The following is a 26,621-nucleotide window of genomic DNA, read 5'->3' on the forward strand; positions in this document are numbered from 1 at the left end:
TTACCTTGTCTTTCATCTATAATCAGTAGGGCCCTGACCTTCCTCATCACTACTCGACCGAGGTTAGGCTCAGCACTTACTGAGTACCGTTGTGGTGTACTCATGCCCTTTCCTGCACATGTTTTTCGTGTGCAGATCCAAGTTCTTCGACTCAGACATACCATCAGTGAGGCGAGGCGATCTTCAGGGACTTCGAGGTATATCTGCCGCGTCTGCAGGCTGAGGAGTCCATCTCTATTCTCCCCTCTAGCTTTAGCTCTCTTGTATTTACTTTTGTTTAGATATTCTGGAGTTAGAACACTTGTAGTTATTCAACAGCTTGTGATTTGACATTCCAGGTTTTGGGAGTTGTTTCAGTTTGAGAGTTTATATTTGTATATGCCGAGCGGCATCTTAAATATTTTATTTATGTTCTATCGCAGTTCTTGGCTAGTTTTATCTTTCGTTTCCTTTTTCCGCAAATTGTTAGGCTTACCTAGTCGTAGAGACTAGGTGCCATCACGACAGTTTACGGAGGGCGAACTCGGGTCGTGACATAACAGATTCGATTTTTTTAATAAATGGCAAAAAGTCCATTTAAGTGAACTGATGAAGATACTAATTAAATTTAAATTGATACTAACATTATTAGTTCACAATGAGTACAGTCAAATCAAAAAATAAAAACACAAGTGTCATAGCTAATAAACAATAAACCCTCCTCCTTTATCCGGGCTTGGGACCGGCTGTGTCATAGTATAACTTGAACACAGGCGGAGTTATAAACGTTTAAAAAAATGAGATGAGGATTATGCATATCAGCTTCACAAAGTTGGACAAAATCGTAGAAATATGTAATAAGCCTTTGTATTTATAGATTTGCGAACACGAATGCTTTCACTAATTCAAAAAACTATATCAGAAGAGTAAAACTTTACAAGAATTTGCAGGTAAACAAGCCAACTCTTATTTAGCGTATACCAAATTTTAGAGAAAATATTTGAATTTCTATGAAAATTATTGAAATAAAGAATAGAAGGCCACACAAGGAATATAATCAAGACAGCTACAAAGTTATAAAAGAGTTTTTTGAATGCTTTCATCATACATTATGTTATATGTAGATTGGCCATCATCGTTATCTGTCGTAGATGGTCGGATTAATATTTTAATACAGCTTGAACTCTTTGCTCTCGATAAAGCAACATATAGCTGGCCATGAGAAAACACAGGCTCGCGCAAATAAATACCAACATAATCTAACGTTTGTCCTTGAGCTTTATTTGTTGTCATTGCAAAATATAGGCGTAGTGGAAATTGTGTTTTTAAATGGGATAGGTAACTTCTCATCATCTAAATATAACAACGGTATTCTAGGAATAAATACCTGTGTATTCTTAAAATCACCAATCGCAATTTTAGCGCTTATAACATGACTCTTAAAATCACAGCATATCAGTCGGTACCGTTGCATAAACCACAAGGATTTAAATTTCACAGCAACATAACAGGACAATTTTCCTTCAAGATTAATTTGTAAGGAGGCAAACCAGCAGGGTTCAATGAATGTAAAAAATCCTCAAACTGGCTCTGATTATTCGGTTCAACAGTTTCATCAGTGGCAACAAATGTCTTAGCATCTTTAGGAAATAGAGTTATAAGTCTATCATTCAATTTATCAATAAAGTTATTTTTTGCTGTCAAAATAACACGAGAGGTTAAAAAAAAGAATCATGAAAGGACATATGTAAATCAGGATATATTATGTTGAATAAGAGGTCCAACAATTCTTTTTTAGTAATATAAGGAACAATGAAAGATCTCGAAATTTCTATTTTGCCATCCGCTCTTGTCTTTTCTATTCCATTTCAAATTCGCATCAAATATTCACAGAAAGAGGAATCAGTTTTCGCACGCATATTCTTTGATAATCGGAGTTTTTCAAGCTCATTCCATATTTCAGAGTTCAATATACTTTCCCGAATGAAGTTTTCATTTTTTCCACTACGAATGATAGGAAGAGTTTGTCTAAAATCTCCTCCAAATACAATAACTTTTCCACTAAAAAGCCATTTGTTTCCATTATATCTTTTAGGAGACAATCTAAAGCTTCAATCATATTCTTTTTTTCCATCGATACTTTATCCCATACAATCAATTTTGCATTGCGAATTAAAGATGCCAGTGAGCTCTGCTTGCTGATATTGCAAGAAAAATTTTCATCGATATTAATTGAAAATTTAAAATGTGAATGAGTTATTCGTCCTCCTGGCAGGATCGAAGCTGCAACGCCAGAAGTTATTGTTGCTAACGCTACAAATCCTTTAGATCTCACAGTTACTAATAATGCACAATATAAAAATGTCTTAGAACTTCCTCCTGGACCATCAATGAAAAATGCTCCAGATTCGTCGGCAAATACTCTCTGGAGAATTATGTCGTATGTTATTTTTTGTTCAACATTTAATTTTCTATGTAACAATAAATCTTCGTCGTTCACAATGATGTTTCTTTCGAAATACACTTCCTTCGCTTCATTTGCCATTTTTGAAGATGTGATCATTTCTGAAATGAGGTTGAACTCATTAATATCACGCCCCATAGAATGTAGTATGTCATTGATGTGATTCAAGACAACAAGGTGGATATCCTTTCGCCCTATATTCGCTAGGCTCTTAAGGTCTTCAGACATTGAATCTTCAAATTGTTCTCATAGTTCTCTGGGATTATCAGGACTGCAATACACTAATATTGCAGCAAATAAACGTCTAAACTATAAGGCATTTGATAACAGGCAGCCTCTGACATACATTCGATCAAGCTGTTATCACAATGCAACAATCCTGTTTTTTCTGCAGATTCTCTAAATGTGTCACAACATATTCCATTTACTGTCAGAAGATCTTTATATTATTTTTGTGCTCTCACATTCATTAGTAATAATCTAAGGTAATATCTTTCTCCTTATTTAGGATGACACATTACAACGCGGCCGATAACATTACCTCGTTGTCGTCGAATCCATATTTTATAGGTAGATGACCCTACGAAGTACTGCGGAAAATCTTTATACAACAATTTGAGCTATTTAGCATCTTTGTTTGTTTTATTCGTCAAAAATATTCTGTCAACATCGTCTTTTTAAGCATAGGGTTTTTCACGATACTGTCTATTGTGTTATTGTTACCTTTGTCAAAAAAAAACGATATTGTCTATTGTGTCAGTTTTTTAAAAGAGACAAATAGTAGTATGTCAAGATGTAACTGGAGGTGATAAACAGTTGGAGTCATTTTGCTAATAGGAAAGGCAAATAAGTGCCACATAGCGTTCGGAGCTGACACCCATCTAGCAGATCGATACTCTTTTATCTCATCTATTTGTAAATTTGTGTTATCTTCGTGTAAGCCAAACGAAATCTTATCATGTCATTTACATATATATTTGTATATATATTTGAAAACTTTAATATCAAAGCAAACCTCTACATTTATATGGAAATTGTATTTACAGAGTAGGTAAGGATTGTAAGGAACAACCCATGAGTTATCAAGAAATTGTTTCCTAACTTTCATAGATTTATCAGTGTTTCGTCTTTTATAAATGGGTATGAGTTCTTTTCTTTTGTTGTCTCATCAGCAAAGCTCTTGGGGTACTTAAATTTGCACTCATTTCTTTTCATACATGAATTTGTAGGATTCAAATGACCACAAGGCCCATGCATAATGTGTTTAATAACAAGCTTATGCAAGTAAGAATTCGTATCAGGATCAAGCAGCTCAGCACTAACAAATTTGTTATAAGCCTCAGGTGTTAATAATTTGTAGTCACCAGTAAGTATAATAAGAAAATGAGCATGTGGAAAACCGCATTTTTAAAATTCTATAGTGTACATAAAAGCTGCAACTTTTCCAAATATGTTTCTTTTTAATATATCTATTTTCATCTCTTCTACTTTTGCTCTGAACACTCGACTATTAAATTAGGCCTATTTTGAGTTTCATCTATTGAGAGCAAATATTCCTTTTTTTGGGCCAAGAAGAATTGCATGTCATTGTTAGAAATATATCAGGTTTTTCAAAATATTGTACTAATGCAATAGCATCCATATAACGTTGGCGCATATCTCTTGGACCTCCTGTAAAACTTGTCGGAAGAAAGTTTTGTTTTCCTATCTTAGAAGCTTCTCTTTCACCAAGTCTCACGATATCCAGAAGTCCTTGTAGTACATCAACCGAAATAAATCTTGGTTAAATGAGGTAAAATATAACCTCTGAGTTTCTACTTTTATGAATTCATCAACTGAGTATTGTTGAAATAATCTGCTAGAATGTAAAACTTTGTTTTCCTCATTGTCTCTCATCTGGAGTTTGTAACAGTAGTATTCATAATAAGAAACATTATTCCTTTTCCATTTTCCTTTTTGCAAAACATCAGCTTCCATATCAAGTAGTCCATCAATTGAACACATGTTACAAAGGCTCGAAAGTTGCTCAGTCTCATAGTAAGCTCATTTTTTTCAATTTATTCTTAGGTTGTACGATTTTTAGGATAACACAATACCATCCATTTTGACCATAAGGAAGTAAAAGCGGATATTGCAAAGGATCATAGCAACCATAATAGTAATTTACTATTTGACTTTTGTTATTGCGAGTGTAAATCCGGATGTGCAGTGAAGAAATATTGTTGTTTGTTTCTTGTTCTAGCCATAATATTGCTACTTCTGACACAGTTGGCAGATTATATATTCTTTGATCTAGGCTAGAACCACATCTCAATGCAATATAAAAGTTTGATAATTCTGGGATATGTATCAGAGATTTTAAGAAGATACAGTAAGGATTTATCTTTAGTATATTCATTAGCTTCTCAATGATTAACTGTCGAAGTATACCTGAGGAAGCCATTTGATTCAATATTTTTATGTTCTCATCATAAAAATACAGCTGTAAATTTCTTGGTTGTCGATTTGTCGAAATCAAATTATTTATGAAGTGATACATTTGACCCTGTACTCTAAATGTGTAAATCCCGTGGTTTCTTTTTGCTAGTACTTTGTCATAGTTCACCCCAAGTGAAGAAAAGGCAAACATATTATTGTACAGTCCAATGTAGGTACAAAAATGTTTCAGTAGTGCCTAAGTAGATATTTGATAATTCATTGGGCATTTCATATGACGTCACCTTAATCGAACCATTGCTACAACAAAATCCTGATGATTCATATTCAAACCTTTTAGCTCCACAATATTTACAGTTTGGTACAGTTTTCAAAATGGTTGCGTTACTGGGCAACTGTTTGAAATTCCAACAACCTATTATCTTTAATCTACAACCTGTGTATATAAGTTATTGTATATCATACAAGTATTGAGAAAAGATATATGGCAATCATTGTTCAAAGAGTACCAAATAAACCTCTTTTTCTGACAACTGACAGCTCAGGATCACGCCGTTCATCGAGTGGATTTGATGTGGAACCTAATAGGCAAACCATTATAACTCATATATGAAATATTTTAAGTTAACTAAAATTGAAGCACTATATTAATAGTAACTAACCATATTCGAATAAAGAAAGGGAGCCAATTATATTCTTCCCTTTGTTAGAACAAATTGTTGCGCTGTCTGCGCAAGATTTATCGGCTACATAGAAGTGAACGCATGTTAGAATTAACAATACATATCTTGGTAAAATCCCTAAGACAACATATAGAGTTCTATATAGGTAGAGTTATATTTCTTTTCCCTAACCATTTTCAGGAAGGCAACATGATTCCTCTATTGTTAGTATTCTATGTCTAGATAACTCAGCAGCAACCTCAGAAGATGATGCTACTTCAATGTTCAACCAAGAAACCTTGGTTTGTCGACTTAATATTTTTTTATCGTCGTTGTGCTAAAAGCATTTCTTTTTATCAGCTAACTGATTTGCATACACATCATGTCTCCTTAGCTTGATTTTAGAAGCTCTTTCTGCTGAATAATGTCGTTTCCTCTTCTGGAAGAGGCAGCTTGGCGCTATGGTTTTTTTATCGGTAGGCATTTGTATTTGAATAATTTATATATTTTTTACATCACGTCTCTAATAGAAATAGAAATCAAACTCGGTCTTGAAATGCTAAACTGTATGATCCAGTAAAACTTAGTAAAGAAAGAATTGAAAACTTAATTAAAGATATTCAAGAAATTTTGGTAACACAGAGAAAAAGCAGATGTTAACACAATTGGCATGGTAAGTGAAATTAATAGGCCAAAATCCTTTGAAGTTGAGCAAATATACAAAATTAAATCACGGTTCCTTTCAAGCTACTTTCAGATTCAATTCAAACACACATTGTTGATACCCAATTTTTTCTATAATATTTTTGAAATGCATATATATCCTTAAAACTATGCATTGGCATCAATGTGTATTTTTTCATAATTTTTACATTTTTTTAATTAATTTATCTCAATATTTTCTTTATATAAATAATTACATAATTTCATTACAGATGATTTTTAAAACATCTCTTGATTTAATATTACCATTTATAGCCTTATTAAGTACCAATTATTTTACAAATGGCCAGATTTACATCTTTTGGTTACAATTGGACTAATTTTGCAATTATAACCCATGTACACGTCACTACATAATTTTGCCAGAAATTGGTCCCTTATATTTTTAAAATATTGAATAATTATTTTGAGTCACTTCTATGCATAAAAATTATTCTTTCCATTGTTAATTATTTTATAAAATAATTTTATTCAAATATTTGGGTATTTAACAAATAACCTTTTAATCTCCCTAATTTTCGGACCCAAAAACCGGCCCAAATCCCTAACCCAATTCACTCAGGCCCAAAGGCAATTAGACCCGACCTAGATCCCTCTAATCTTGGCCATTGATCTCTGAGATCAATGACCCACATTTGTTCTTACCAATTTTAACTCCAAACGACCCCTCCTAACCTAAATCATTTTCCACCACACCCCGTCGTCACTCGTTCCCTTCCTCTCAAATGCTCTCTACCTAAACCCTAATCTTCAGGCACCGTCATCGACTTAGACCTCCGTTCTATGATGTTTCTCTATCGTCTCAGGCCTATATTGGCCTCCAACTTGCTATGGTTCATCAGTTTCTTGGATCCTTGAAAAGATCTCAAGGAACCTAGGCGGTCTGCTTTGCACCTTTGATTTCTTTGCCTGTTTTAGGCCATTTGCTCGACCATGAGTAAGAAGCCTCTCTTATTTTGATATGAATCCATGATTTTCTAGACCTATGTTCTCATCTCTGATTTACTTCTGAAAAGCCCTAAATTTTGTCTTTGATCTTCTCAGATCTGTACATATTTGAGAAGAATCGGACCTATTTCACATGTTTTTCATAAAAAATCTTCTGGTTTTTCGAGTGATTTTCCATTTTTCTAAAGCTAGGGTTTCCTGGAAATCCTTTTCTCCAAACGTTTTCTGACTTTGAATGTTTAACCTTCTATTCTTATGTGTTTTTGGTCGATTAGTTTTCCTTAGCCCAAGTTGATTCATGCTAAAACCCCAATTTTTTACATTCTTTGCTTTGATTCTGAGCTTGACCGTGTTACCTATGTATTGTTTTGTTCTATGCTTTTATTCTCATGATTTCTCCTTAGTCTAATTTAAACGTCTTGTGATTTTTACCCTAGTATGCCTCTATTAAGGTTTCTGACTTGATTTCTCGACTGATTCTGTGTGTTTATACTTAGCCTATTTGTGTATTGGTGGAAACATATATTATTCTCCTTTAAATCAGTACTATTTTGGATTCCTGATTCACTGATTTGCTTTGTAAAAACCTCGGGCTGATTCTTGATTATTTCTTTATTTGCAATCTTATTTAGTTTCTTACCTTATTTTCTTAACTGCGATACTTACTGATTCCTCAAGATTGTTTCCTTAATTGAACTCCTGCTTATTTACCCCTAATGGCCCACTCTGTACTTAAGTCTTACTCGATTTTCTTTCCTTAAATGTTGTCGTGCCCTTTATCGTTGGGTAATTACCCCTTAATTAAGGAAGACTATACTGACTTTGTGCATAATTGATTCCGTAAGCTTCCTTAATTGTTGACTGATTGATCTCATTTACCTTACTCTATTTTGCTCCCAACTACTATATATACTCTCCTCTATTCTCACTTCTGGATAGACATTAGCTCACAATACACACACACTCTCTCAAACTATTTTCCTCTTTTGCTACTTGTGCTACGTGTGCTATTGTGGGTCTAGCCAGCTGAAAGCTAAGGCTAGATAGTGGGACTATACTTGCTCTATATTCTACACTCTTTTGCTTCTTTTTTTCCTCAACTGGTATGTCTCTAGTTAAATCTAAAGCCCAAACTCTATGTGTTTTATTCCTGCATTAGCTCATTGATTATGAATTTGACCTATCTTCTCAGTTACTTCTTTGTTTAGCATGCCTAAATTCTGTCATTTTCAATGTACAACTAGTATGTTTACCTTTCACATGTCTATCTGATGTTTGAATTGCCTGTTTGTTGATTTATGATTAATCCTTTAACTATGTGATCATGTTGGTTGCTTAATATGGTTGATCCTACTTGTGTGTCTGATTCTGTCCTCTATATCTTTTCCCCATATCTTAATTGCCTACTATCCTAATTAATCTGTTAAGGCTGTGAAGCTCCTAAGTGTTCTATGCACATTGTTGTCTACATGTCTCCCTGCACCCTATCCATGTACCCCAATGAGGTTCCTATATGTTCCCAATCCCTTCCACCCCTGTGTGCAAACATGCCTTCTATAGTACTTATGAATCTGAACCTTCTATGATTTATTGACTGTCTATTTAATTTGCTCTCTTCTGAACTATTTTCATGTGCTGTCAGTATTCTTTTAGAAAAAATTGGCTTTCATTCCTAGTATTTTCTCAAAACTGGTCAATTCTAGAAAAATCTTTTTTACTCCTAAACTGTTTTCACTAAGTCTTTCAAACTAAGTCAAGTACTCTCACTTACTCTTAGGTTATTAAGTTCTTCCCCTCTGGTATGTGTACTGCTTAGGGATCCTTGAGGTCTCTCTGAAATCTGGCATATCAGGGATGGCTCTTCCACACTGCACATAATCAGTCTTTATTTGAGAAAAGTCTGGGTGTGCGCACTGCCCTGGATCCTTGAGGTCCTTAGGGAACTCTGACACACCTGGACACAAATTTGGTAATGAAACCCTTGGCATTTGAGACTACTAAAGGCCTGGTACCCCAGGTTTGCTTTAGGCCTGCATCAGGCTCCCTATAGTTTATTCTATATTGCATTTATGTAATTTATTCCATTCTAGTCTGTAAATCATTTGTAAACAAATATTAGGGTAACTAGTGAAAATGGAGGGTAGTTGTATGATATTGTGGGTAAAATTGGGTAGAAAACATGCAATAGGCTTTATATTCTGCAAATCTACATTAGAAGCCATGTTCTAGGATTGATGTGTTCATTTACATTTAAACCATGTAGAATCTGTGCATTAGATATCCTGTTTTTAGGGCCTTCACATTTACTGCTTCAGCATGTTGCATGCTCAATTCCTGGTACTGCCACATAGACATACTGTTATTAAATGATCTTAATAAAACTGTCATTCCTGTATGCATTAGATACCATATTCTTAGGAACTCTGTTTGCCTCTATTTGAACCACGTCTATTTTGATTAAATCAGTAGCTGTCCACAAAAAGGTTTAAAACAGACTCACGCGTAGGTACCATGTCTCTAAACACAAGTTGATAAATCGCCTGTTATGATCTGTATCATCTAAAACTAGCATGCCTATAAGTTGAATAATCTCAAACTGGTTAAATAGCTCCTACAACTGTGATTGTGTAGAATCCCACGCCTAGGCAAGCTTTAGATAATTAATCTCCTTATAAAACTGAAAACTGTGTTCTGATTGTGTTTAAACTGCTTAAGTCTCGCAGATTTTGAAAAACCAGTAGGCAAACTGGTTAGGATTCAGCCACTTCCCTTAAAACACATGTTGCATGTTCTATTATGTGATGTTCATCTAGATATCATGTTCCTAGGCTTTCTAAACTTATTTAAAATCAGCTGTTTGAGACGTGTTGTTTATTTGCCTATGTATATATGGAGGAAAATATGAGTGTTTTACCTGCTTCTTTAATTGACAGTCCGATATGTTATTCGTTGTCGCCTAGACTTTTATTTTTTAAACACCTTAGGATTGTCTAGAAATGCCTAAGTCTAGAGGTCCTAAATTCCTCCGGGGCCACAAGAAAGGGATGGGTAGCAGCACGTTTAGAGGTCGTTAATCAAACTCGCTTATATAACCATTAAGGGAGGGTAATGGGTAGTAAAAGGATATGATGACCTGCGCGCTAATGTCACGTGTAGCCCCTCTAGTTGAGGAGGATTACCGGGCATTGCACAGATTGATCTTGTAGGCTAATCAACTTAGGACTTCCCTTTCCCAATTCCTATATGTGTTTAAATTATCTAAACTTTCTTTTTTTACATATACATGTGTATGCTGTCCAAACCTCTTTTACTTTCATTATCTAAACTTCCTTGATCATATATGCATTTAGACGGGGAAAACTACTTTATTTGCAAATACGTGCTTACTTGTTAATTAACTAATTCGCATAGTTTAAGCTCAATCGGGACCCACCATTGTGGACCGCGAGGGGTGCCTAACACCTTCCCCTCAAGTTTATTTCGAGCCCTTACCCCGATCTCTGGAAATGCAAACTAGTTACATGAGTTAATCGCTCTAGGTGCCCTAACGCACCTTAATTCGTTAGGTGGCGACTCTTCAAATACCCAATTCCCAAAAGGAAACGAGTTGTTCACAATGAATGTCGAAACCCAGACTCCGCGAGAAAAAAGGGGGCGCGACAGCATGGCGACTCTGCTAGGGATATTTTAGGCTCGTACCATAACGAGCTTATTTTTGTGAATTAGTCTAAGCATGCTTTATCTTGGGTACCCTTTCCCCTTTATTTGGATTTAAATGCTTATTTAAGATTTCTTTATTTTCCTGAAATTGACTTGTCTCTTTGTTTTCTTTTTCCGTAAATGTCTCTCAATTATTTAAATACTGCATTTATCATCTTTTACGTGCAAATACTTGACAACATGATATTTATTGTAGCATAAATCATGCTCAACATCATATTCCACTCGTGCGTAATCAATCCTATAGCAACGCTTGATGAGTGTTTGCGCTCTTCCTATATATCACCCTTTAAATTCAGAAAGGCGTATTTGCGGTAAAACTAGTCGATCAGTGGTGCGTTTGACGGTTCCGTGCCTTTCCCCCTCAAGTTGTCCGCTTGAGGGTCCCAGTCTAGACCTTTATAACAACCTTACTCTGATCAACTGTACATGCATCATAGTCAAACCTAGCCAGGTTAATATGTTGTCTTCATAATAACCCTTTAAGATAAGCCTCGTCCAAAATGTCCATCGGGTTTTCCACAATCCCAACAGACGAAATCACGATCGTGTTCATTAATTTGGAGAAATAAGTGCCAATATGCTAATTATTACTGTATAAATAGACGAACCTGGAGGGGGAAAGGGCCTAACTATCTTTTGTTTTGCAGAAAATGAGGCACGAAGTTCCCAGATTCGGTATGGTCGGTAGCATAACTCCACTTTTGATAGATTGGTGGAGGGACCTTCCCTTAAGCAACCAAAATCATGTGAAAAGAATCTTAGGGAATTTGCCGTCACTATGTAATAAGGCCAAGTGCCATTAGCAATATTATCTTATTTAGTATCGTTTTGGGTCGTTTACTTTTACATTAATGAAATGAGGCAATTATTGGCACTGAATTTCTCCAAATTTATTTGTCGCTAGGCCTACCTCGGGCACAACGAGGCTTCCAAATTAGGACGCAAATTTACATTACCACAATATGTGTTTAAATACTGTAAACATTTCAGAACCATTACTGACTTGTTTAATTTCTTGTTTTTCTTTATTCTTTATTCCCATCCCCTAAGGTTGGTTCGCACATACTGGCATCATTGGTATATCATACCAGATCTAGAGGCCCTCCACCTCCTCCTCTTTCAAGTAATACAAAGAGCAAAGGGAAAGCTAAAATGGACAACTTAAGTGATATTCGAAAGGAAAATGCGAAAAATGCATAAACTTCAAACGAACGGAGCACTCCGGCATCAAATGATTTAGTTTTGAGGCTAGAACAAAAGATACTGGAACTGCAGGGAGAACTTGAGCAGGTACGCAACTTGGCAAACCTATCCCTCACCTTGAATGTCCCTGATATCAACCAATAAAACACCAAAAACCCAGCGCCTCCCCAAAACACACTGAACCAACATCCACAAAACCCTCCTGCACCGCATCAATATGCAACTCCACCTCAAAATCTCAATCTCTTACCAATACCAACTCCGCCACAACACTACCATCAACTAATTCAGTACCCACCAACCGCCACTTATCATACTCCCCAGAACACACCACAACCCATTCCCGATCCTCAAAACTCAACCAATGACCACCACAACACCCAGGTTCCTAGCACTCACCAAAACAACCATATATACGTGGAAACCGTACCTCACTCTATCCAACCAACCTCCTATATGCCAAAATCCGCTGAGAAGGACCTGCTCATCAAGAACATGGCTGAGGAACTTAGGAAATTAACAAGTCGAGTTCAGGGTGTCAAAGGAGGCAAAAGGATAGAAGGTTTGAACTATGAAGACTTGTGCATATAGCCGGATGTAGAACTGTCGGAGGGTTGCAAACATCCCAAGTTCGAAATGTTTGATGGTACAGGTGATCCCATGGTTCATCTAAGGACCTATTGTGACAAACTCATCGGGGTTGGAAAGGATGAAAAGATCTGGATGAAGCTTTTCATGAGGAGTCTTATGGGAGACGCCTTGTCCTATTACATCAGCTAGGATCCTAAGAAATGGTCCAACTGGGTGAGTATGGCATCTGATTTCATGGACCGATTTAGGTTCAACACAGAAAATGTGCCAGATGTTTTCTACATTCAGAACCTCAAGAAGAAGCCCACCGAGACTTTCCGCGAGTACGCTACTCGTTGGAGGTCAGAAGCAGCCAAAGTCAGGCCATCTTTGGACGAGGAACAGATGAATAAATTTTTTGTCAGAGCACAGGATCCGCAATACTATGAAAGGTTGATGGTTATTGAAAACCATAAATTCTCTGATATCATCAAACTTGGGGAAAGAATCGAAAAAGACATCAAAAGCGGGATGGTAACGAACTTTGAGGCATTACAGGCCACAAACAAGGCATTACAATCAGGCGGCATATTAAAGAAGAAAGATGTTGGGACAGTAATGGTGGCTCAGGGCCCGAAATCTCCACTCACATATCAAACACATCCACCCACATATCAAATACCCCCACCCACATACCAAGCACCGCCACCTACATATCAACCCTCATCTCCCAGATATTCCCAACCGGCCACCGTCTATCATACCTATAATTCCCAGCCATCTCATTTCCAGTCACTTCCAACTTGCCAAAATTATCCAAGACCACGATCCAATTTTGACTGCAAACTACCCAGACAATACACTACTATTGCTGAACCCATCGACCAGTTGTATGAAAGGTTGAAGGTTGCTGGTTACGTCACTTCCATTCCTGTTGTGGTCGTAGAAAACCCATCTCAATGGGTCAACCAAAACAAAACATGTGCATACCATCCGATATGAAGGGGCACACCATTGACGAGTGCCGAACATTGAAAGATAAAATCCATACACTGATTGACAACAAGGTCATACAAGCAAAAGAAGTTGAACCCAATGTCCGCAACAACCCTCTCCCAGACCATAGGGTTGGTGGGATACATGTGATAGAGATGGATGAAGAATGGGATCCTGAGGGGTCAATCGGGCTTATTCGAGAAGGCGATGACTTTAAACTCACAATCACACTTACTCCTATCATAGTACAGACTCAGTCACCGATCGAAGTTGAGGTAACTGCATCAGTTCCATTTGAGGTAGAAGTAGCTCCACCTGCGGCCACCCCTGTTCCATTTGAAGTGGAAGTGACCACACCTTTCACAGTGACAGTATCAACCACACCTCCTTTCAATTCAAAAGCAATACCTTGGGATTATGTTGCTGAAGCTACGGGAAAAAGAAAGGCAAAGATAGAGGAATTCGATGCTACAGAATAAATGACTAGGACCGGAAGAATCTATACACCTGAACACTTGGGAGGACCAAGTAAGGATGCCATTACTAAGCAGCCTGTCATTGAAACAGGGCTAGATGACCTTTGGAGGAATTTACAAGCAAGGGAATATTCCGCCATTGATCATTCGAACAAAACCCCAGCTCAGATATCCATCCTATCATTGTTGAAAAATTCAGAGGCGTGCAAGAATGCTTTGATGAAGGTGTTGAGTGAAGCTTATGTACCCAACAATATCACCTGCAAAGAGATGGCCAACATGGTAGGGCATGTGCTGGAAAGTCATAAAATAATCTTCCACGAGGATGACCTACCGCCTGAAGGGTTGAATCACAACCGAGAATTGCATATCACGGTGCAATTTGAAGACAAATTCATTGTCAGGGTCTTGATTGATGGAGGTTCAAGCCTCAACATTTGTCCGTTAGATATTTTGAAAAGATTGGCCAAAGGTTTCAATGAAATACGAACAGGAAGCATGAACGTGAAATCCTTCGATGGGTCTCAAAGGGCTACGATTGGGGAGATTAATCTTTGCTTGCAAATGGGGCCAACTTGGTTCGACGTTGAATTTCAAGTGCTTGACATATCAGCTTCAAACAATCTTCTATTTGGCCGACTATGGATACATGTCGCTGGGGTTGTGGCTTCCACACTACACCAAGCCATGAAATTCGAATGGAACCATCAGGAGGTGATCATTCACGGAGACGGGAGTAACCCCATTTACACCAGTCAAACCATCCAGGGTATCGGGAACAGAAGAAGGCTAGGAGGGGAAACCTATCATCACATCGAACATTTCAATGCCGTTGAGAAAGATAAATGGTGGAGTAACAAAATAGAAAGCATACTGGCATGGTCTGGGTATGAACCTGGCAAAGGACTTGGGAAGAATCTCCAGGGTATTACCAAACTGATACAACTGAAACGTCATTGTACTACTTTTGGGCTCGGATACCAGTATACATGGCAAGAGTATGATGATTGGTCGTCTCCATGGCATGGACCTTATTACACTCTCGAGCAACCAGTACCACATCTAGCTAGGTCAAACTTTTCACCAAGCTGATACAATATGGGGAACTGCAGAAGAAGAAGCATTAGCTAGGCTGAGGAATCTGTTCCTGGAGGACGAAGACATGGATTGCAGTGCAATAATTGAGGAGGAGGAGGAGGAAGAAGGCCTCACTATTCAGACTGTGGAGAAGGGAGCTGTTCTCAAGAACTGGACTGCCACACCATCCCGGGCCCGCCTAGTCCCTAGGTAGCTTGGTAGATTTTATTTCTATAGTCATTCTAGGGATTTAAGATTTTTAGTAATTTTGTTTTAAAGACTTACTTGTTTCAAAATAAATGCTCGATTCATCGAGCCATACTTGTTTGGATGTTTTCAGTTTTAATCAAATGCATTGTTCTTTGTTATTCATTATTATCTTACACACTTTTTCTTTCTACAATGTTATTATTACTTTTCCTGATGAACCGGTGACTGTGACATGTAATGAGGCAACACAATATGAGGATAGTGATTTGGATGAAGAAGATAAAATACCTGAGAAAGTTGTCAGGGAGGTTGAGAACTTTGAAAATAAGCCTAAGTCCAACCTGGACGAAACTGAAGCGGTAAATTTGGGGGACGCCGAGACTGTCAAGGAGACTCGTATCAGCATTCACTTATCACCGGCAGAGAAAGAGGAGTGCATTCGTTTCTTAAAGGAGTATGAGGACATTTTCGCATGGTCATATGATGACATGACCGGTTTGAGCACATCCATAGTGGCTTACAAGTTGCCTACCAATCCCATGTGTCCGCCGGTAAAGCAGAAACTCAAAAAATTCAAACCAGATATGAGCCTAAAAATCAAGGAGGAAGTCACTAAGCAGATCAAAGCCAAAGTCCTCAAGGTGGTTGAATACCCAACCTGGTTAGCCAACATTGTACCAGTTTCGAAGAAAGATGGGAAAGTCCGAGTATGCGTTGACTATAGAGACTTAAACAGAGCAAGTCCCAAGGACAACTTCCCACTACCAAATATACACATCCTGATCGACAGTTGTGCCAAGCATGAACTCCAATCCTTTGTATATTGCTTCGCGGGTTATCATCAGATCTAGATGGATGAAGAAGACGCAGAGAAAATAGTTTTTATTACACCATGGGGGGTATACTGTTACAAAATGATACCATTTGGTCTAAAGAATGCTGGGGCTACTTACATGAGAGCCATGACAACCATCTTCCATGATATGATACACAAAGAAATAGAGGTGTATGTGGACGACGTTATTATCAAATCCAAGAGGGTTGTGGATCACATAGCGGACTTAAGAAAATCTTTGACAGGTTGAGGAGGTACAACTTAAAACTGAACCCCACAAAGTGTGCATTCGGGGTTCTCGCAGGGAAGTTACTAGGATTCATTGTCAGTCGTCGAGGGATCGATCTAGACCCGTCCAAGGTTAAGGCTATTCAGGAGTTACCATCGCCTAGGAGCAAAAAGGACGTGATGAGCTTCCTAGGACGTCTCAACTATATCAGTCGCTTCATAGCACAGTCCACAGTCATATGTGAACCCATTTTAAAGATGTTGAGGAAAGATGTTGAGACAAGCTGGACCGAGGATTGTCAGAAAGCTTTCGACAAAATCAAGGAGTATCTATACACACCACCAGTCTTGGTCCCACCAGAGCCGGATCGACCTTTGCTACTCTATATATCTGTATTAGATGGAGCCTTCAGATGTGTTCTAGGATAACATGATGAGACAGGGAGAAAAGAGCAAGTCATATACTACCTAAATAAGAAATTCACACCTTATGAAGCACAATACTCTCTACTGGAACGCACATGCTGTGCTCTAACCTAGACGGCCCAGAAATTGAGGCATTATTTTTGTGCCAATACCACATACCTCATATCCAGGATGGACCCTCTGAAGTACATATTTCAGAAACATTTGCCAACCGGGAAGTTAGCCAAATGGCAGATACTATTAAGTGAGTTCGATATCGTCTATGTAACTCAAAAGGTGGTCAAAGGACAAGCATTGACAGACCATCTTGCTGAAAATCCGGTGAGAGGAAAATACGAACCCTTAAAAGCATATTTTCCTGATGAAGAAGTGTCATTTGTATGAGAAGACATTACAGAAGTATACGACGGTTGGAAGATGTTCTTTGATGGAGCCACAAATTTCAAAGGAGTGGGCTGGAGCAGTTTTGGTATTAGAAACATTACCCGGTATCTGCTAAACACAGATTTCCCTACACCAACAACATGGCAGAGTGTGAAGCCTTCATACTAGGGATCAACGTGGCAATCGACATGAATATTCAGGAGCTGGTGGTAATAGGTGATTCAGATTTGCTTGTACACCAGGTACAAGGAGAGTGCGCCGCCAAGAATTCTAAGATATTGCCATATCTACACCATGTATAGGAATTGAGAAAGAGGTTCATGAAGATAGAGTTTCAGCATGTGCCTAGAATTCAGAATGAGTTTGCTGACGCATTGGACACTTTGTCATCTATGATACAGCATCCGGACAAGAATTTCATTGATCTCATCCCAATGAGAATTCATAATCAACTAGCGTATTGTGCCCACATTGAAGAAGAAACAGATGGGAAGCCTTGGTTTAACAATATCAAAGAGTATTTGGCAAAAGGAGAATATCCGGAGCATGTGAACCATACTCAGAAACGCACACTTCGGAGATTGTCCAATCACTTTTGCCACAGTGGAGGAAAATTGTACAGAAGAACTCCTGATTTGGGATTGCTAAGATGTGTCGACGCAAAAGAGGCTTCTAAGCTACTTGAAAAAATACATGCTGGAACCTACGGCCCGCATATGAATGGTTTTGTCTTGGCCAAGAAGATACTTAGGGCTGGTTACTTTTGGATGACTATAGAGACAGATTGCGTCCAGTATATCCGCAAATGCTACCAATGTCAAGTGCATGCCGATATGATAAAAGTGTCGCCAAATGAGCTCAATACCACAAGCTCACCTTGGCCATTCGCCGCCTGGGGAATGGATGTCATCGGTCCTATCGAGCCCACTGCTTCAAACGGGCACGGGTTTATTCTAGTAGCCATTGACTACTTCACAAAATGGGTAGAGGCTACATCCTACAAAGTTGTAACCAAGAAAGTAGTCGCAGACTTTGTCAAAGATCATATTGTTTGTCGATTCGGAGTTCCTGAGTCCATTGTTACTGATAATGCCGCCAATCTCAACAGTGATCTGATGAAAGCCATGTGCGAGACTTTCAAAATCAATCACAAGAACTCCACAGCCTATAGACCTCAGATGAATGGAGCCGAAGAAGCCACCAACAAAAACATCAAGAAGATACTAAGGAAGATGGTAGAAAACCACAAGCAATTGCATAAGAAGCTACCCTTTGCTTTGTTGGGATACCACACTACAGTTCGTACATTAACCAGGGAAACTCCCTACATGCTGGTTTATGGTACCGAAGCTGTCATCCCAGCTGAGGTAGAGGTTCCTTCTTTAAGGATCATACAGGAAGCCGAGCTTAGCGATGCAAAATGGATAAGGAGCTGCTATGAACAATTGGCCCTTATAGATGGAATAAGAATGAACACAGTATGTCACGGTCAGCTTTACAGAATGTCCAGAGCTTTCAACAAAAGGGTCAAACCAAGGCAATTTGCACTAGGACAGCTGGTACTGAAGACGATCTTCTCACATCAAGATGAAGCCAAAGGGAAATTCTCTCCCAACTGGCAAGGTCCTTACATGGTTCACAGGGTGCTAATAGGAGGAGCGCTCATACTTGCAGAAATGGACGGAGAAATCTGGCCAAAACCAATCAATTCAGACGCAGTCAAGAGATACTATGCTTAGACTATTTACATTTCTTCATCTAATGTAATTGAACTACGCTCGACCTGATTCCCGTTTAAGAGGGAATACGTAGGCAGCCCTGTGGGTTCGGTCATATCATAATAAAATTTCCATTTCCCCACAGATCCCCAAAATCAGAAACTAGGGCAGAATTTTGAGGAGGACCCTCAAAATTCCAGAGCAAGTCCAGCCGACGCTAGCATATGCCAGACAGTCAGAAATTAGTTAAGAAACTGGGGCAGAATTTTGAGAAGGATTCTCAAAATTCTGAAGAAGGTTCAACAAGTTTTGTTACTCGCAAACGATTGAAAGATCATCCACCAAACTGGGGCAGAACTTTGAGGAGGATCCTCAAAATTGTAACACGAAAAAGCTGCAATGTCTCTGAAATGTGTTACAGTCACTAGTTCATCTAAAATTACTTGATATTTCACTATGTTTCTAAACTAACTCTATTTTTATCAATATTGCATATTTTCAAAAGCTCTATTTCCGTAACAGTCAGGTGTTACCCAGGGAAACTCAAACAAGGCCTCTAGAATGGAGCAGAGCAAGGCTAGTAGACGAAGGCATGAACCAACCTCCCCTTACGGAACTTACAATTTTTCTTTGAGTGCAGGCATATTTGACGTAGCAATAGCATTCGCAATATATATACACGAAGCAAAATACCTATCAAATGGGCCACCAGACACTAAACGTATCTTCAGCTAAGAAATATTCTACCCTTATTTGCTATTCGTTCCATCTGCATGGGACTAAGCCCTGTCCCAAGCCTTGCATAAGTCTAAGCCCTGCCTCCATATTTGCATAAGGCTAAGCACTTCCTTCCATTTGCATGGGACTAAGCCCTATCCCAAAACTTGCATGAGGCTAAGCCCTGCCTCCATATTTACATAAGGCTAAGCACTGCCTTCCATTTGCATGGGACTAAGCCCTATCCCGCATCTTGCATGAGGCTAAACCCTGCCTCCATATTTGCATAAGGCTAAACACAGCCTTCCATCTGCTTGGGACTAATCCCTGTCCTAAACCTTGCATGAGGCTAAGCCTTGCCTCCATATTTGCATAAGGCTAAGCACTACCTTCCATTTGCATGGGACTAATCCCTGTCCCTCATCATGCATGAGGCTAAGCCCTGCCTCTATATTTGCATAAGGCTAAGCACTGCCTTCCATTTGCATGGGACTAAGTCATGTCCCGCATCTTACATGAGGCTAAGCCATGCCTCCATATTTGCACAAGGCTAAGCACTGCCTTCCATTTGCATGAGACTAAGCCTTGTCCCGAACCTTGCATGAGGCTAAGCCCTGCTTCCATATTTGCATAAGGCTAAGCACTGCCTTCCATTTGTATGGGACTAAGCCCTGTCCCGCATCCTGCATGAGGCTAAGCCCTGCCTCTATATTTGCATAAGGCTAAGCACTGCCTTCTATTTGCATGGGACTAAGCCCTGTCCCGCATTTTGCATGAGGCTAAACCCTGCCTCCTTATTTGCATAAGGCTAAGCACTGTCTTCTCATGGGACTAAGCATTGTCCCTCCTTGCATAAATGTTGCTCTATTCTGGAACTATTTATTTACTCTTCTGTCGGGCTAAGCTCTGCCCTCCATTTCACAAGACAAAGCCTTGTCTTGTTAACATCATGTTATTGCATCTCATGGGCTAAAATATTTCCAATCTTTCCAAAGGCGTCATAGTCTAAAGGCATCATCCTCATAGCCGGAAGACACCGTGCCATGGCCTGAGGATCTCTCAAATTTGCATATCACTATTCAAAGGCGTCATGGTTTGGAGGCACCATTTTCATGGCCCGAGAACATCATTTCATGGCCCGTGAATCTCTTATCTAGACAATTCATGGCCCAGGACATCATGGTCTAAGGACGTCATCCTTAACCGTCCAAAGACAACTCTCATGATTCGAAAGGAATCTGCATCATGTTTAAATTTTCACACAAATACATGTTCGTAGCATCTCTTTATCTGCAGGTGACCAATAAGCAACCGCTATCCCAGCATGAGCGACCTCGCTCCAGTTCCTTCAACTATCTCAAACTTGACCTCACCATAGCCATTCTTTCATCCATCTCGAAATTTCGTGTCCGTTCTTGTAATGACTTCATCGGTACATTCCGTCGATGGATCTGGAACTATACATGGCCTGATTCTTGTAAAACCAGGGGTATATAGGTAGCTCGAAAACTAGAGTCCGGCCTCTAGTGTTTTTAAAACATCACATTCGATCAAAATTGGCCATTATTTCTTTATCCGAAAACTCTTTCATCCTTCTCGGGTAAAGAGGGGCAGCTGTTGATACCCAATTTTTCCCTATAATATTTTTTTAAAATCCTTATATAACCTTAAAACTATGCATTGGCATCAATGGGTATTTTTTTCATAATTTTTACATTTTTTAATTAATTTATATCAATATTTTCTTTATATAAATAATTATAAATTTGCATTACAGATAATTTTTAAAATATCTCTTGATTTAATATTACCATTTATGGCCTTATTAAGTTCCAATTATTTCATAAATGGCCAAATTTACACCTTTTGGTTACAATTGCATTGATTTTGCAATTATTGCCCATGTACACATCACGACATAATTTTGCCAGATATTGGACCCTTATATTTTTAAAATATTGAATAATTATTTTGAGGCATTTCTATGCATAAAAATTATTTTTTTTCATTGTTAATTATTTTATAAAATAATTTTATTCAAATATTTGGGTATTTAACAAATAGCCTCTTAATCTCCCTAATTTTCGAACCCAAAAACCGGCCCAAATCCCTAACCCAATTCACCCAGGCCCAAAGGCAATTAGACCAGACCCAGACCCCTCTAATCTTGACTGTTGATCTCTGAGATCAATGGCCCATATTGGTTCTTCACCATGAGTAAGAAGCCTCTCTTATTTTGATATGAATCCACGATTTTCTAGACCTATGTTCTCATCTCTAATTTACTTCTGAAAGCCCTAAATTTTGTCTTTGATTTTCTCAGATCTGTACATATTTGAGAAGAATCAGACCTATTTCACATGTTTTTCATAAAAAATCTTCTGGTTTTTTGAGTGATTTTTCATTTTTCTAAAGCTAAGATTTCCTGGAAATCCTTTTCTCCAAACGTTTTCTGACTTTGAATGTTTAACCTTCTGTTCTTATGTGCTTTTAGTCGATTTATGTTAAGTTTGCCTTAGCCCTAGTTGATTCATGCTAAAACCCCAATTTTTGACAATTTTTGCTTTGATTCTAAGCTTGACCGTGTTACCTGTGCAATGTTTCGTTCTATGCTTTGATTCTCATGATTTCTCCTTAGTCTAATTTAAACGTCTTGTGATTTTTACCCTAGTATGTCTCTATTAAGGCTTCTGACTTGATTTCTCGACTGATTCTGTGTGTTTATACTTAGCCTATTTGTGTATTGGTGGAAACATATATTATTCTCCTTTAAATCAGTACTATTTTGGATTCTTGATTCACTGATTTGCTCCGTAAAAACCTCGGGCTGATTCTTGATTATTTATTTATTTGCGACCTTATTTAGTTTCTTACCTTATTTGATTAACTGCAATACTTACTGATTCCTCAAGATTGTTTCCTTAATTGAACCCCTGCTTATTTACCCTTAATTGTCCACTATGTACTTAAGTCTTACTCGATTTTCTTTCTTTAAATGTTGTCCTTCCCTTTACCGTTGGGTAATTACCCCTTAATTAAGGGAGACTATACTGACTTTGTACATAATTGATTCTGTTAGCTTCCTTAATTGTTGACTGATTGATCTCCTTTACCTTACTCTATTTTTCTCCCAACTACTATATATACTCTCCTCTATTCTCACTTCTGGATAGACATAAGCTCACAATACACACACACTCTCAAACTATTCTCCTTCTTTGCTACTTGTGCTATTGTGGGTCTAGCCGGCTGAAAGCCAAGGCTAGATAGTGGGACTATACTTGCTCTATATTCTACACTCTTTTGCTTTTTTTTTTCCTCAACCGGTATGTCTCTAGTTAAATCTGAAGCCCAAACTCTATGTCTTGTATTCCTACATTAGCTCATTGATTATGAATTTGACATATCCTCTCAGTTACTTCTTTGTTTAGCATGCCTAAATTCTGTCATGTTCAATGTACAACTAGTATGTCTACCTTTCACATGTCTATCTGATGTTTGAACAGCCTGTTTGTTGATTTATGATTAATCCTTTAACTATGTGATCATGTTGGTTGCTTAATATGGTTGATCCTACTTGTGTGTCTGATTCTATCCTCTATATATTTTCCCCATGTCTTAATTGCCTACTATCTTGATTAATCTGTTAAGGCTGTGAAGCTCCTAAGTGTTCTATGCACATTGTTGTCTACATGTCTCCATGCACCCTATACATGTACCCAATGAGGTTCTGATATGTTCTCAATCCCTTCCACCCCTGTGTGCAAACATGCCTTCTATAGTACTTGTGAATCTGAACCTTCTATGATTTATTGACTGTTTATTGAATTTGCTCTATTCTGAACTGTTTTCAAGTGTTGTCAGTATTCTTTTAAAAAAACTGACTTTCATTCCTAGTATTTTCTCAAAACTGGTCAATTCTAGAAAAACCTTTTTCACTCCTAAACTGTTTTCACTAAGTCTTTCAAAACTATGTCAAGCACTCTTACTTACTCTTAGGTTATTAAGTTCTGCCCCTCTGGTATGTGTACCGCTTAGGGATCCTTGAGGTCTCTCTGAACTCTGGCATATCAGAGCTGGCTCTTCCACACTGCACATAATCAGTCTTTATTTGAGAAAAGTCTGGGTATGAGCACTGCCTTGGATCCTTGAGGTCCTTAGGGAACTCTAACACACCTGGACACAAATTTGGTAATGTAACTCTTGGCATTTGAGACTACTGAAGGCCTGGTACCCCAGGTTTGCTTTGGGCCTGCATCAGGCTCTCTATAGTTTAATCTACATTGCATTTATGTAATTTATTCCATTCTAGTCTGTAATAATCATTTGTAAACAGATATTTACGTAACTAGTGAAAATGGAGGGTAGTTGTATGATATTGTGGGTAAAATTGGGTAGAAAACATGCAATAGGCTTTATATTCTGCAAATCTGCATTAGAAGCCATGTTCTAGGATTGATGTGTTCATTTGCATTTAAACCATGTTGAACATGTGCATTAGATATCCTGTCTTTATGGCCTTCACGTTTACTGCTTCAGCATGTTGCATGCTCAATTCCTGGTACTGCCACATAGACATCCTGTTACTAAATGATCTTAATAAAACTATCATTCATGTATGCATTAGATACCATATTCTTAGGAACTCTGTTTGCATCTGTCTGAACCACGTCTATTTTGATTAAATCAGTAGCTGTCCACAAAAAGGTTTAAAACAGACTCACGCGTAGGTACCATGTCTCTAAACACAAGTTGATAAATCGCCTGTTATGATCTGTATCACATAAATCTAGCATGCCTATAGGTTGAATAATCTCAAACTGTTTAAACAGCTCCTGCTACTATGATTGTGTAGAATGCCACGCCTAGGCAAGCCTTAGATAATTAATCTCCTTGTAAAACTGAAAACTGTGTTCTGATTGTGTTTAAACTGCTTAAGTCTCACATATTTTGAAAAACCAGTAGGCAAACTGGTTAGGATTCAGCCACTTCCCTTAAAACAAATGCTGCATGTTCTGTTCTGTGATGTTCATCTAGATATAATGTTCCTAGGCTTTCTGAACTTATTCAAAATCAGCTGTTTGAGACGTGCTGTTTATTTGCCTATGTATATGTGGAGGAAAATATGAGCCTTTTACTTGCTTCTTTAATTGACAGTCCCATATGTTATTCGTTATCGCCTAGACTTTTTCCTTTTAAACACCTTAGGATTGTCTTGAACTGCCTAAGTCTAGAGGTCCTAAATTCCTTCGGGCAAAAAGGAAGGGATGGGTAGCAGCACGCTTAGAGGTCGTTAATCAAACTCGCTTATATAACCATTAAGGGAAGGTAATGGGTAGTAAAAGGATATGATGACTTGCGCGCTAATGTCACGTGTAGCCCCTCTAGTTGAGTAGGATTACCGAGCATTGCACAGATTGATCATGTAGGCTAATCAACTTAGGACTTTCCTTTCTCAATTCCTATATGTGTTTAAATTATCAAAATTTCCTTTTTTTACATATACATGTGTAAGCTGTCCAAACCTCTTTTACTTTCATTATCTGAACTCTATTATCTAAGCTGTCCAAACCTCTTTTACTTTCATTATCTAAGCTGTCCAAATTTCCTTGATCATATATGCATTTAGATGGGGAAAACTACTTTATTTGTAAATACGTACTTACTTGTTAATTGACTAATTCGCATAGTTTGAGTTCAGCTGGGACTCACCATTGTAGACCGCGAGGGGTGCCTAACACCTTCCCCTCAAGGTTATTTCGAGCCCTTACCCCGATCTCTGGTAATGCAAACTAGTTACATGAGTTAATCGCTCTAGGTGCCCTAACGCACCTTAATCCGTTAGGTAGCGACTCTTCAAATACCCAATTCCCAAAATTTCCCAATGAATATTGAAACCCGGACTCCCCGAGGAAAAATGGGGCGCGACACACACGAAAAAAGAAAATGAATTGAGATCTTACCATTTTAAAAATATGGTAATTCAGAATACCATCTTAACTCTAGAATAGAAATCAGTGCCATTAGATCACTACAAAAGATTTGCTAAATAAGCAAAATAAATGACCTTTATACACATTTCATCTTCTTCAAACTACATAATATTCAGAAATTGACTAAGTAAATATTAAAAATACCACATTACCTTTTGATTCTATTAAGCACGATGTAGGAAGTCCAATAATTGATCAATTTTTTATGAAAAAAATGAAGTGTTTGAACAATTTTTACATCAAGCCTTAATTTCAAACCAATCCAAAATGTTATGTCAAAGAAAAAAAAGATCAACATCGGTAATAGTGTTAACTCCATCAAATTTTAAAGCAAAAAACAATTGAATTTCAGCTGATTTTTTTAAAAAAACATAGCGATTACAAAATCGATTAACAAAGAAGGAGACCTCCAAATATTTACATAATCACACAGTTTCCAATTTACCCAAAATCATAAAAAGGGAATAGAAGAAATTAGGGCTTTTAGCATAAGGATGAATTTTGGAGTGTAAGGGTAGAAATCAAGAGGAACAAAGTCAGAGAGAAAGAAGGGTACCTAGTAGTAGCGAAAGAGAACCAAGTTCGCCGCTTAAGAAGAGTGTTGTTTCAGTTCACTGCATCCAAACGTTTGTTGCAACTTGTCGTAGTTACCCTACTGAGCGGGAAAAGAGCGGTGGGATATTTCAGAGTGTTTTAACAGGAGAGAGCGAAGAAAACTATAATTTAGTGAGTGAAAGAGAAACATAGAAGTAGTATCCAATGATATTTACGATCAGCGAGAAACAGAGTAAAGCAAACAATTAGATAGAAATTGAGAGCTGGCCTTGTCCTTCTGATCCTTAAATTGCAGCCA

The 26,621-nt window shown here is 38.0% G+C and overlaps 1 long non-coding RNA gene across 1 annotated transcript; it reads right to left on the reverse strand.

Annotated features, from left to right (window-relative positions):
* Positions 1–5,054: 5,054 nt before the first annotated feature.
* On the reverse strand, positions 5,055–26,621 carry LOC142179483 (uncharacterized). Its single transcript, XR_012707731.1, has 3 exons — positions 26,325–26,621; positions 5,542–5,625; positions 5,055–5,460 (listed from the first exon to the last, which is right to left on the reverse strand). It is a non-coding gene; the product is annotated as an uncharacterized LOC142179483 (long non-coding RNA).

The sequence above is a fragment of the Nicotiana tabacum genome, chromosome 3, assembly GCF_000715075.1.
Source record: "Nicotiana tabacum cultivar K326 chromosome 3, ASM71507v2, whole genome shotgun sequence".
NCBI lineage: Eukaryota > Viridiplantae > Streptophyta > Magnoliopsida > Solanales > Solanaceae > Nicotiana > Nicotiana tabacum.